The 12865-nt window shown below is 42.2% G+C and overlaps 1 protein-coding gene across 1 annotated transcript in view; it reads left to right on the forward strand.

The window, feature by feature from the left end:
* The first annotated feature begins 1020 nt into the window (after positions 1-1020).
* Positions 1021-12865, forward strand: part of LOC111142249 (ATPase plasma membrane Ca2+ transporting 1) — a 125604-nt gene continuing 113759 nt past the window's right edge. Inside the window, exon 1 of the mRNA XM_022495296.1 lies at positions 1021-1059. The gene's annotated coding sequence lies outside the window, so the exon portion shown is untranslated. The remainder of the gene's footprint in view (positions 1060-12865) is intronic.

The raw sequence follows: 12865 nt of genomic DNA on the forward strand, positions 1-12865 counted from the left end.
AGCGAGCGGGAGGGGGCGGGGGCAGCGGCGAACCGAGGCTCTCGGCGAAGGAAGAGAGGGAGGGGCGAGGGGAGCCGTGAGTCCCCCGCCCCTCACTCCGGACACCCTTTCCCGACCCGGCGGCAAGTTCTAATCGCCGGTCGCGCGCTCGCCTGCCGGGGACGCGCTCGCCGGGTCCTCCCCTTAAACGCCCTCTCCACGGCGCTCGGGTCCTAGTCCCTGTCCCAGCCGCGCTTCCTCCGCGCGCGCGCGCGCTTGCCCGCCCCCAGGCTCCCCGCGGGCTGCGTCACGTGACCGCGCCCAGCCAAGGCGGCAGCAGCGGCGGCGCGAGCTTCGGCGGCGGCGGCGGCGGCAGTGGCAGCGGGAGCAGCTGCGCCGCCAGCGTGGAGCGGGAGGCGTGTGGGTGTGGAAAGAAGGGAGCGCCAGACCGGAACGGGTGAGCGTTCACCTCCCCCTGCCTACCCGGGCAATCTTGCTGGCCACCCGGTGCAAACGGGCCCCTTGCCCAGAAGCTTTGCGCATCTCCCTCGTGCTCGGCCGTCCGCCCTCGGGTGGCCGCGGCCCCGCCCGGAGCGGACAGGGCTGCGGTGCTCACGAAAGGGGCTGCACCCCGCCCGCCGCTGCTGTTGCGGACGGCGGCGTGAGGCTGGCGGAGCTGCCCGTGCTGAGCGCGGCGCGCCCTGTGTGCGGCTCTGCGGAGCCGAGGAGGCGGGTCCTGCGGGGACGCGGGCGGCCACTCGGCGGCTGCCGGGCTCTGGGCGGGGGCCGGGCTGGGCGCCGCCTCCTCCACCGCCGCCTCCTCGCAGTGCAGCGTGAGTAGGGAGCCCCGGCTGGTGGACGCCGAGCCTCTGGGCTCCGCGGTCGCCTCATCCTCGAGGTGTAGCCGCACCTCCGCGTGGCGCCCCGAGCCCCGCGAGTCGGCTGCGGACGAGCAGAGGACCGAGCCCCCATTCTCCGTGCTTCCCGCTGCTCCCAACCGCTCCCTCCTACACCCCGACCCTCCCGCAGCCTCCCCTACCTCCCCCCCCCCTCGGAAAATGGTTCCTGCTGCCGGGCGAGGTGAGTGGCGGCTGCCGCCCGCCCGCGGCGGTGGTGGCGGGTCAGGTCACCTGCGGGGGAGGCCGGGCGGAACGCTGAGGTCTGGGTGTAGCTGCGGGGGTCCTGACCGCTGGGCGCTCAGCGGACTGCGGCGCAGTCCCGAGAAGTTGGCGCGGGCGTTCGGGGCGCCCCTCGCAGGTTGTCTCCTGCCGCGCCCGCCCTGGGAGATCGGAAAGGTGAGCGGGTTCCTCGGCGTGCGCCTCAGCGCCGGGTCCGGCCAGGAGTCCCCGCCCAGAGCCGGAGGGACGGGGCTCCGTGGGGCTTCGTGTCTACACCCGCTGCTCTTCGGCTTCTTCCAGCCGCCTCGGCCGCGCCATAGCCCATCCTGCTGCTGGCCGCCCCCGCCCCGGCGTGTGGTGACCTTGAGGGCAGCGGTGCCCGGCACTCTTTCCCTGAGCCCCGGGAGGGTCACCCTCTAATCCCCGACTTCGGCCCTACTGGCCCTTCGCTGGCTGAGAGCGGGGGCCCCTCGTCGGCCCCTCGCTGGGGCTGGTTGAGTGATGCGTTGTCACACTGGACGGTGATTCCGCGGGAGTTAGCCGCCTCGCTTCTCTCCTGGTGTCTCCTGCCTGGCCCCCCCAGGATGTTCACGGCTGCTTCCGATTCAGATTTTTGGACTTAGTTGAAAAGGAAAAAATAAAAACAACAACAAAAAAACCCCGTGCGTCCTCCACTCCCTCTTTGGAAAGGGTCAGTAGAAGGAACCGCATTATAGTTGCGGGGGCGGGGGGTGTGCTCCCTTTATCCCATCCTGCTGGAGAATCCTTGTGGTAAGCTAGTTAGCGACCCCTGGTTCTGCGCCGCGGTCACTAGCTAGGTTGGACTCCGTGCGCATTTCATTCACCAGTTTTCTGCGGGACTCGCCGCGCTGGGAGTGCTCGCATCCTGCGCGGTGCAGCGGTGCTGGGCGCGGAGCGCCGGGAAGGGGGGCAGGGGGTCCTGAGGGACGTCTCGGGGGGGGGGGGGTCTCTGAATCTGGGGAGGGCTGGACCCTACTCCACACACGTATTTTTACCCTTCCCTGGGGTTAGAGCGCAGCCAGCAGTCACCTTTGGCTGTTATGCATGCTACTTTCTGGGTTTATTAATAATCTAATGGCTCGTTGGTTGCTATCGATTGCTGTTCATGATGAATTAGTTATATGGGTGTTTTTTTCGTATGTGTATAGGTATATGCATATGTCTGGACTGTCTTACAACATGGAAGCCTTTGTTGTGTTTAACCTCCCCCACCTGGGGACAATCTTATTTTAAAATAAAGCTCTTGCTCAACGTGGGTGTATTTTATAATAAGAAGTACTTTTAAGGATCTGCTTTGTACGAGGCTGTCCTCGAGCAGAGGGTGTGTAACCCTTTGGATGGTGGCCCACGTGAGTCAATAAAGGGCCTTCGCCGCCTGCCCTGCTGCCAGCCTTCTCCAGAATCCCTGTCCTCGCGTGTGGTAGAGGCGGATTGGGGGAATTAGAGGGATTGGAGGAGAATCTGCTTTTTGTACTTGTGCGTTTCGTTTGGGCAGCCCCCCCTTTTTTGTTCTTTTCCATCATGATGCGTTCAAATTTGAAGTAAATAGAAACGTTTTTCTTACAAGGAATCTTTATAAAAACTAGTGTGTGAAATGGGCTTATTTAACCATGATTTAAGGGGGGCGTTTTAGTTTCTACCTTGCTTTGGATGAGACAGTTAAATTGCTGTAATTAAGGGTGGAACTCTGTCCTGATTTTGGTTTGGGTGTAACTGCAAAGATCTTTGAAAAGTAACTGTTATTTCCTACCATATAGTCTGCAAAAGTGAGTCACAATCGGGTGAGTTGAGGACAGAGCGCCACCTTTAATTTAAAATTTCGTGATTTTTTTTTTTTTTTATTAAAACGGTGAAAATTCAGAGTATGCCTTCTTGATTTTTATGGCAGCGGCTATCATTAGGAGATCACCATTTAGAAGCATAAGGTGAAATTGACTGTTTTTCTGCATTAGTGGGGGATTCCTGCAATTATGTGGGAAGTCTTGGTTTTTTAATTGAAGCTTGAGATTTAATGTAGAATTCTGAGATGAGGTGAGAAACTAGTTTTGATTTGTGCTTATATGATCATAGTAGTAACGATAGTCTGGAAAAGAAATAAGGAAATAGCTGCATTGTAAATAGATATTTAAACCTACCTATTGCCACCAAATCGAGGTACCTACCAGCGTGATAGTGGTTTTACAGTTTCTTTTGAGCTTTTTTGCTATTAACAGATTCTGCAGGAAACATCCAAAATATCTGTAAAATTATTAACCTTGAGTAAGGTTATAGTAATTTTTTTGTTTTTCATCTTCCAACAGCCTGCCTTTTATGGCTTTCCTGTGAGTTTTATAATTACTTGTTTTTAAATGATACAAATTTGAGGACTTCCAGCAGGAATACATACATTCAAAGCTACTGAAGACCATGTTGGGAAAAGTGGTTTCTATATATGGCTCCTCTCAAATGTAGTTTCATACAAAAATAAATGGAGTTTTTAATGCTTAGAAAATAAAGGCTGTAGCTGACAGCTGAATTGGTGAGATTTCCTTCCCTGCCCACTTGTTCCCTTCTGTCCCCCTTTCTCCCAAATAAAAAATTTAAGGTACATTATCTCTTTAGGCACAGGATACTTTCTGATAATTGTGACTACGGAAGTAGCATGAAGAAACAAAAATTTTAGCTCTCAAGGATGAATGTGTCCAAGTTACCAAATACAATTTTCATTACTGACCACAAGATATTATTGCCCTTCTATCTGCATTTAAGATTTAATTGAACACTTACGATTTCTTCATAGATCACTATGAAGCATAAGCTATTAAGTTATAGATGTTGTATTAAGTTAAAATCGAATTACAGATTTGCTTGAGATGAAGAGTGGCTTATACTTTTTCAGTCTGTGGAATATGGCCCCATGTTCAGGACATTATTTGAGCAGTTAGGTTGATGTATGCAGAGTAATTATACACAGTTGTGCATAATTTGATAGAAACTGTGATTTGTGGGTTAAATGCCTTTGTCAGATATGTTTAACTTCATTTTGAAAGAAATAGTCTTTTATCATGGGAACTGAGTTGTATAGCTAAACAGGTTTTAAGAAGAATGGCCCATTACAACTATCAGTTTTTTATGTACTAACAACAACAAAAGTGTTTGCCCCCTTTTTTTACTTTGTTACATATACAAGCAGTTGAAATTGGTGGTTTTCACTTTTTTATTCTTGAATTTTGTAATGAATGAGCAAAACAATCAAGGAATAAAAATATCAGGAAGCAGAAACTTTTTAAAATTTTGCACCTTGATTAAGACCTTACTTGTCCAGTTGGAAGGAAATATTATTTTCTAGAAGGTAAGGTGATTAAATAAAAGGGTACCACGAGTAGCTTATTTTAGAATATATAGAATCTGTGGTAACATTGAAGGCAAATGATTCAGTGGTTATGGGAAAAAATTTTTTAAAGATAAAAAAACTTTTTAAAAGATTTATTTTTTAGCTTTTACAAATGTTTTACATAAACATACACATACACTGTTGCTTTGTTAAAAATTTTTATTATGGAAATTGAGAGAATAGTATACTTAGTGACTAGTTTTTTGACAGTTATCAATTGGTGGTGGCCCATCTAATTTCATTTCTGTCTTTATGCATGAAATATGTCATTTATAAATGGGGACATTGGTCAGGTAACTGAAATGAATTCATGTGTATTTTATTTGTAACTTACGGAATAAACAATAATGCCTAATATGTAGTTGAATCTGAAAGGTAATTTTTATGTTCTTCGTTGTTTCTATAATTGTCTGTTTTACAGCAGGCTCCTAAAGACAGTGTCTCTCAAATTTTGCTTGTTTAGTAATAATGCTTTTGTTTTATAAAGTTCTTTACAATATTTCAGAATATGTAACATACTGCCTCATTTGAGTCTCACAACAAGTAGACCTGTGAGATGAGTAAAAAGATAGTTGTACTTTCCCCCCATCCACCCCAGGTTAGTAAAAAGGATTTGTCTAGGCCCTAAGGTCACATAGCTAGCACTTAGATTAGCCAGAACTGGACTCTAGGTGCCTTCTTGCTTTTATTCCATTGCTCTTTCTGTTATACATGTTTTTATGTGCATTTGTGAAAGTTACATAGGTTTATGAAAAATCGGTTTCTGACCAGAGTAAATTTAATACTCAGATACAGACAGGTTTGTTTATACTGTGTAAATGTAATCTATTGCTTATATTTGGCATGATGGAAATAGTTCATACCCTGATTTACTTATTAACAGATAAGTAAAATGAATTTGAATGCATAGGAAACCTTATATTTTTAATATTGTGAATTGGATTATCTTTAAGTAAGGAATTTTGTTTGCAAAGACCTCTTGGTCTTTGAAATGATTAAGGTTGTCTTAAATCTTGTGTCAAAAATAAAGTGGCCTGTACTAAGTTTCTTCTTTCAATTTCAGCTATAATTTTTTTAATGCACTTGTTTTTCTGCCAAACATATGTATTCCATAAATCTTTTTGAAATGTTAATTTGTAATGACATTTAGTTTACAAAGTCCCCAAAGGAGGAGATTTTTAGTTCCTGAAATTCAAAAGCTTTCTATAAATCTCACCAGGAAGGTAGTGGTTCTCCAGCATCCATGGGCCTGAGGATCACCTGGGGGAGTGACTGACAGGGCAGACCTCTGGCATTGCCCTTGCAGTCCTGATTCAGCAGATTTGGGGTGGGGCCCAGAAGGCTGCATTTGGAGAAACATCTTCAATTTATGACCAGGTTAAAATTATATGATGTGGTAGAGATGTAAAGATTTATTTCACTTTGTGCACAGAGTTAGTGCTTTCAAATAGTTTTGACTCTTGTACCCATGCTTGATGTGTGATTGGTGGTTTTTGTGACGATTGTAAACCTGGTAAATTGAAAATACTTTTGTTATCTGTGTTCGCTGTCTTCCTGTAGAAGATCTGTTTGTGGTTATTTGTTAAGTTACTTATTAATCTTTGTGAACTCTTAAAGAATGTTCTTTCTTTTTGTTTTCATGCCCCCATGTCTGCCATTTCCAAGTGACTTGAACATAGGGACTTATTTTGGTAAAAATAATGAATCCTATGTCAGTGGAGAACTGAATATTTGTGCTTTAGTCTGGCTCTTATATTTTGTTAGAAGGAAAAACTTTAGATGTTCCTTCAGACTAAAAAGACATTAATTGGTGGATAAGTGGTGGTCCTTATCAATTTCAGTTAACAGGCAGCTGTTCTTCAAAAGCAGCAGGTTAGTGCCTAATGATTTTTCAAGAATATTAATGATATAAAACTGATAATTTATTCTTCTGGGCATTAAAACAGAAGTTACTGCTCTTTTACTTAGATGTTAAATAACAATTTATATAACAATCTACTCTGAGGTCCAGTTAATGTAAACTGGTTTGACTTTTTAAACTATTTTATCTAATACTATATGCCACATGTGGATTATTTAAGTCCTAAAATAGTTGTTTCTGCTTCATTATAACACGGTAGTAAATAGCCTTTATTGTATTTAAAATATATTTTATGATGAAATTAATTTCAAAGTAAATCCATTTAAAGACTGTGTTGAACATTTTTTTTTGTTGTTTGTTCCAAAAGCTTTGGCTTGTTGGCTGTGCTTTAGGATATATTTAGGAATCATGGGTTATAATTTACAAATGACTATGGAAATCGAAACTAATAAAGATTTCTGGCAGAGAGATCCAGATACACTATGGGTAAACTTTTCACCGTGTTCTTTTGAAACATTTTTTTTATTAAATTTTTCCTAGGATAGTGTTAACTATTTTAAACAGTATGCCGTGTTTTTAGTTAACTCTTTGGTGAAATTATTACTTGGTACTTCTAAGTGCAGTAACTTCCAACAGTATGGTATCCCAACCTCTGGAATAGCTGCTTTGTATTATTGTCAGCTGGGCCTCTGGGGGAAAGAATAAAGATAGTTTTGAATGGACCAGTGCTTGCTTACATTGTGAAATCTGAGATTATACTGCCTAACTATAAGCTGTTATGACTACTGTAAAGACTTGGTAACTTTAGAAGGAAAAGTTGTACTTTCTGAAAAATAGATCTGAAAAAGGATTTGATTGTTTAAAAGATGCTTTTTAAATAACTCGATTATTAACAGTGTGAATTTATTGTTCACTGTACTAACTCGGTGAACTTGCTCCCAGAAGGAAATTAAACAGTCTTTTACTCTCAGAACGCTCAGATCTGCTGCTTTAATCTATCTTTCATATTTGTGCCAGAACTTTTTTTTGTTGTTTTTAAATAGCTTTCCTGCTGTCCTTTCTTCACTAAAATTTCTAACGGTTCCTCATTTTTCTCTTTATCAACATGCACCTTAGCTCTGAAGGCCTTTTATAAAATCGCTCAGTATTTTCCAAAGCGTGTTTTAGAACACTGGCTTCAAGAAATATTAATGGGGGGGTTCTTTAGGGGAAGAGGGGCAAAACTAAAATCCAAGATTGCTGGTTTCTGCACTTTTCCCATTTAGTTCTTCTCCCATCCTTTGATATGTTAATAATGGATGGAATCTGTTTAAATGTGTTTAATGCTTTGCTCCCTCATTTCACAGAATCCCTTTCCCTGGATTATCCCACCTGTTACTTTTCTATATTACCTAACAGGATCACCACTTTTCTGCATTACTTAATGGGATTAGCACTTTGCACACCTCCAGGGGGTGCTATTTACATAGGTCAAACTGTTAATCACCTTTCTTGGAGTTAAGAACAGTGCTGCAGTAACTTAGTGCTGACTGCTGCCCACTGCGGGACAGTCACGGAGTCTGGCCATCTTCTGTGTCCACGCTGCTCATTCCTTTTGTTGTGACTTCATTATGTTTTTCCTTTCACCTGATGGGACCCTTGATCTTGTTTATCTAAGTGTTCGCATCCTTCGAAACTCAGCATTAGTCTACCTTTCTCCGTCATGACTCATTAAGTTTTTTGTCTGAATTTCTCTGTATGTGTAGTCTGGGTCATACACTTCCATTTATTATAAATCGTTTTTGTCGTAGTCATTAATTTCATTTGGAGATAATATAGAGGAGTTGAGATAAGAACATGGGCTCTCTGGGATACATAGAACTTTTTTTTTTTTTAAAGATTTTATTTAGTCATTTGACAGAGAGATCACAAGTAGGCAGAGAGGCAGGCAGAGAGAGAGAGGAAGGGAAGTAGGCTCTCTGCTGAGCAGAGAGCCCGATGCAGGGCTTGATCCCAGGACCCTGAGACCGTGACCTAAGCTGAAGGCAGAGGCTTAACCCACTGAGCCACCTAGGCGCCCCTGGGATACATAGAACTTTATCTAGCAAATGTCCAGTCAGCGTTTTTTGGCCTATTGATTAAGGACTTAGGTATTGTGTGGTTTGCGTTGTTAAGGTAAAGCAGATAACATTGAGGAATTTTTCTTGGTGAGTTTCTGAAGTCTTTTTAACCTTTGCAGTTTTGACTGAGGTGGACTCATAAGACAACCTGTTTTACTTTTGGAAGACAGCTGTATTCCATAGAAAGTTGCAAGGACAGTAGAATATAGTATAGGAAATCTTCCATTTCTTAATTTCAGTTTAGTAATTAATTTGTCTCTTAGGTTTTATTCTGATTGTAATGAGTCATTATACTAGCTAAAATTCATTATACAAGTAAAATTTGTATCTTAAGATGACCAGTTTCATTTTTCTGTTAGTTCTTTGACATCTTTTCTTTCATTGGAATGGAGGTTCTTACGATGTATTTGTTGGATCTGTAGTCCGTTAGCCTGTTGCATGATGTGAAACACCATAGTTTGAAGCATATATTATGGTTTAAAATTTAAACTATGATATTCTTGTTTTGCTCTTTATTGATAGAAATACCGTTGGGACTAAGTTCTTAAATGTATGTTTGCCGAGGGTTCTGATTTTCTGAAAGAGTCCTTCTCTATGAACTGAGAATGAACTGTTTGCTCGTGACCTGGTGTGGGATCATTGTAGGCATCAGGAAGAAGGGTAGATACATGGTCTCTGTTAAAGTTTAAAGCGTAGTATAATATGGTTATTCTTCTAACTGCCTTTCTTAGGTCAAGAAAGGAAAGCCTAGGGGCGCCTGGGTGGCTCAGATGGTTAAGCATCTGCCTTCCTAGAGCAGGTCATGATCCCAGCGTCCTAGGATGGAGCCCCCGGGCAGGCTCCCTGCTCAGCGGGGAGCCTGCTTCTTCCTCTACTGCTCCCCTGCTTGTGCTCTTTCACTCTTTCCCTCTCAAATAAATACATAAAATCTTAAAAAAAAGAAAGAAAGGAAAGCCTGTACTTGACTTTATCAGTTATGTTAAATGCTTATAATACATGAGTCGTAATTTCAGCCATTCAGGCAATTGATTTATATAGATAGTATGTAAGCTATTATATTAAAAAACACTTGAGAAAAGTTGCTCTCTAAAGCTCGTTCATTTTCCAGTGACTATTCTTCCAACCCTTTTAAACTGTGTAGACTTAATTGTTGGTAAGGGATTATTGTAGAAGAAATTTAAGACTTGCTCCTGCTTTAAGCTGGCAGTAGTAATCATACTTAAATTTCTGAGAGGAGCAAAAAAATTAAATCTGTGAACGCAGAAATCAGTGAAACCAGGAAAAGTTGAAATGGGTTAGGGTATGCTCTTTTCCTATGGGGGACACATGTGGATGACGTTGGCACATAATCCATGCTGCCCTGCTAATATCTAGGCTTATGCAAGATTTTCAGTTTCTTTGCTATCATTCTTCCTTACTTACGCCTAAAATTAAAGGAGTGCTGCTTGAAATACTCTCTGTTTACAAAGCGAATCACAAACAAGGGTCTTTAGACAATCCGACAGCTGATACCATTGTGGAGAACTGTAGAGTTAAGAGGGCAACAATGCAGGTAAAGGACTGAATACAAGGAGGGTCAGTCAGTGACATGGGAAAGAGATGATGGCAAAGTCTAGGAAAAGGAGATCCCCTAGCATCAAACTCTCTGAATGTCTGGTATCTGAAAAACAAACATCAAGCAGACAACCCTTCCCTGCTCGCAGAGTGGATTCAGGGTAAAATGTCAGTTCTCCTGCCTTTGGGGTCAAACTCTGCTGTATTTTTATATGTAATTGGATGCTGGAACTTACCGCATCCTCTTTTGCCTCTGGACCTCTTGCTGCCTCACTCCTTTTGCTAGAAACACCCACGTGTCTTAGAGCCTGTCTTTTTTTTTCTTTTTTAAAGATTTTTATTCATTTATTTAAGAGAGAGAGAGAGAGCACAAGAGCAGTAGGGGGAGGGAGAGGGCAGAAGCAGAGGGAGAAGCAGACTCCCCACTGAGCAGAGAGCTTGATGTGGGCTGGACCCCAGAACCCTGGGATCATGACCTGAGCCAAGGGCGGACACTCAGTCAACTGAGCCACCCAGGCACCTTGAGCCTATGTGTCTTTTGGTATGTGTGACTGGAGCTAAAACTTCTGATTTGGGTTTTTACTCTATGATGTTATGTTTAGATTTCTCCAGATTTAAATTTGAGTTTTACCTTCAGCAGTAAAAAGCCAGGTGACCTTGTGTAAATCACTGGGTTTCTTCGTTACCTTTCCCAAAAGTGCAAAATACAAGGTCAAGGAGTTTTATTAATTTTTTTCTTGAAAGTTTCGACCTAAAAATTTTTTATGGCTGTTGTAGATCTTCTCTTCCCACCCTACCCCAAATTTTCAGCCATTTAATTCTTTATTCTTTCAGATTTGCCTTCTAATTTTGTCTTTTAACCCGTTTATCAAAATTTGATGTTTCATCTGTGATATGCTGTTTCATTCATGAAAAATTACCTAGTTTTTCAATAAATGTATTTATCTAAGACTTCCAGTTAAAGAAATGGAGTATAAGTGGCATTTAAGTCTGCTCCCCACCGAAAGTATACTAAAATTTGAGAACGTGTTGAGTTTACATATTTACGTTAAGATTCCCGGCTGCCTTCCCTCTCTTAGCTTTTAGGCTGCTGGCCAGAGTTGAAGTGTCTTCTCTGAGGATCCTGACCAGCTCTGGGGGTTAGGGGAAACTTAAAGATTCTGGCATTGGCTCTGTGTTTGTGTGAGGAGTTTGTCTGGGGAAAAAAAAAAAAAAAAGTCCCAGTCTGATCACCCTGCTGTGAACTTCATAGTCAGAAAGTCCCATATGTGAGTTCAGAACTCCTCTGTAGTGTATTTGTCCTATTTTTTCTTTCATAATTAAAAAAAAATTGTTATAGCCCTATTAAGGAGTGATTCACATACAGTAAAATGCACATACTTAAAGTGAAAAACTTGTTACATTATATTAAGGTGAACATATCACCATGGTCAGGTTAATGAGCACAGCCATTCCCCTAAATATTTTCTTGTGCCTTTTTGTAATCTTCCCTCCTTTCTCCTTTTCTGTCTCCTTCCTTCGCTAGGCAATCACTGGTCTGCTCTCTGTCATTATAGATTAATTTGAACTTTCTAGAATTTTCTTGTGAATCATGCAGTGTGTGCTCTTTTGGGGCTGGCTCTCATTCAGCATAGTTATTTGAAATTCACCCATGCTGTGTATATAGTAATAGTTCAGTTTTGTTATCGTTGATACAAGGATTTGCCTCTGTGGATATACCATAGTATGTTTGTCCATTTACCTGTTGGTGGACATTTTGGGTTCCAATAATGTATAGTGTCCATTCAGATCTTTTGTCCACTTTTAGGTTGTTTGCCTTTCTATTTGAGTCGCAGTTTCTTTGTATATTCTAGATAAAAGTTCTTTAGGAAACATTACTGTTTGTGTTGGAAGTGGGAGGAAGAATGGTGATGATAGCCATTGATAACACCTAGAAACGAAAAAGCAAGCAGGAGCACTGTAGTATTATTTGTAGAGGTGGGCTTAGGTACTAAAAGAAATGACACCTATTCCCCATTGCCTCTGAGTGGAAAATGGAGTAGGGGAACTAAAAAAATGCTAATATTAAAAAGAAAGAAAAGTCTTGTAAATCTTACTCTAAATGGATGGTATGCACACATATGTTTATCAGAACTAAAATGAATACATACATGGACTAAGTTTATTGGTGTGGACAGCCCAGGTATGCCTGTAAGTCAGTTCTTGTGTCTTGTTTACCGTATTTTGCCACTTAGATGCGGAATTCAGTATTACTTTGGGTAAAAGAATCAGTTTTTACAAAAACATAAGTGAGCAATGTGGACTTGACAAGGGGCTTCATTTCTCAGGCAAGTCTTCCTCTACTTTGCAAGGTCAGATTCCCTATTCCTTTATTACGTAGAGCAGTTTGTCGCTATCTTTGGTTTCTTGAGTTTCTCGGGGATCTTCCATACCACCACCACTCCTCCACACACAACCCAAGCAGCTTATAAAAACCTATAAGGATATTTTTCCCCCAGATGGTTACATACAGTGCTCTCCCTATCATAGGGGTCTGGTATGTGATTTTTCCATTTCTTTGTCTGGATAAATGTATGTTCTTAGTATTGAGAGTACAATCCCATGAAATGTTGATATGTGGGAGACTTTATAAATCTGTTAAGGAATACACTTTTGTAGGTGTGTCTTAAGGATTAACCATATTTCAAAATTCTGCTTCATTAATTTCCTGTCTTCCCTTTGAGAAACTTGGTATTTGACTGAATTTCTTCCTCTTGCTCTTTTTGGGAAGGAAGTAGAATCTCAAAGGGAGATAGCAATCATCTCTTAAGAGAGGCTAGAATTCAGAAAGAAAGGAAAAAAAAAAAACAAAAAAACTATT

Source organism: Enhydra lutris, unplaced genomic scaffold (assembly GCF_002288905.1).
Source record: "Enhydra lutris kenyoni isolate GAN:26980312 unplaced genomic scaffold, ASM228890v2 scaffoldscaffold7, whole genome shotgun sequence".
NCBI lineage: Eukaryota > Metazoa > Chordata > Mammalia > Carnivora > Mustelidae > Enhydra > Enhydra lutris.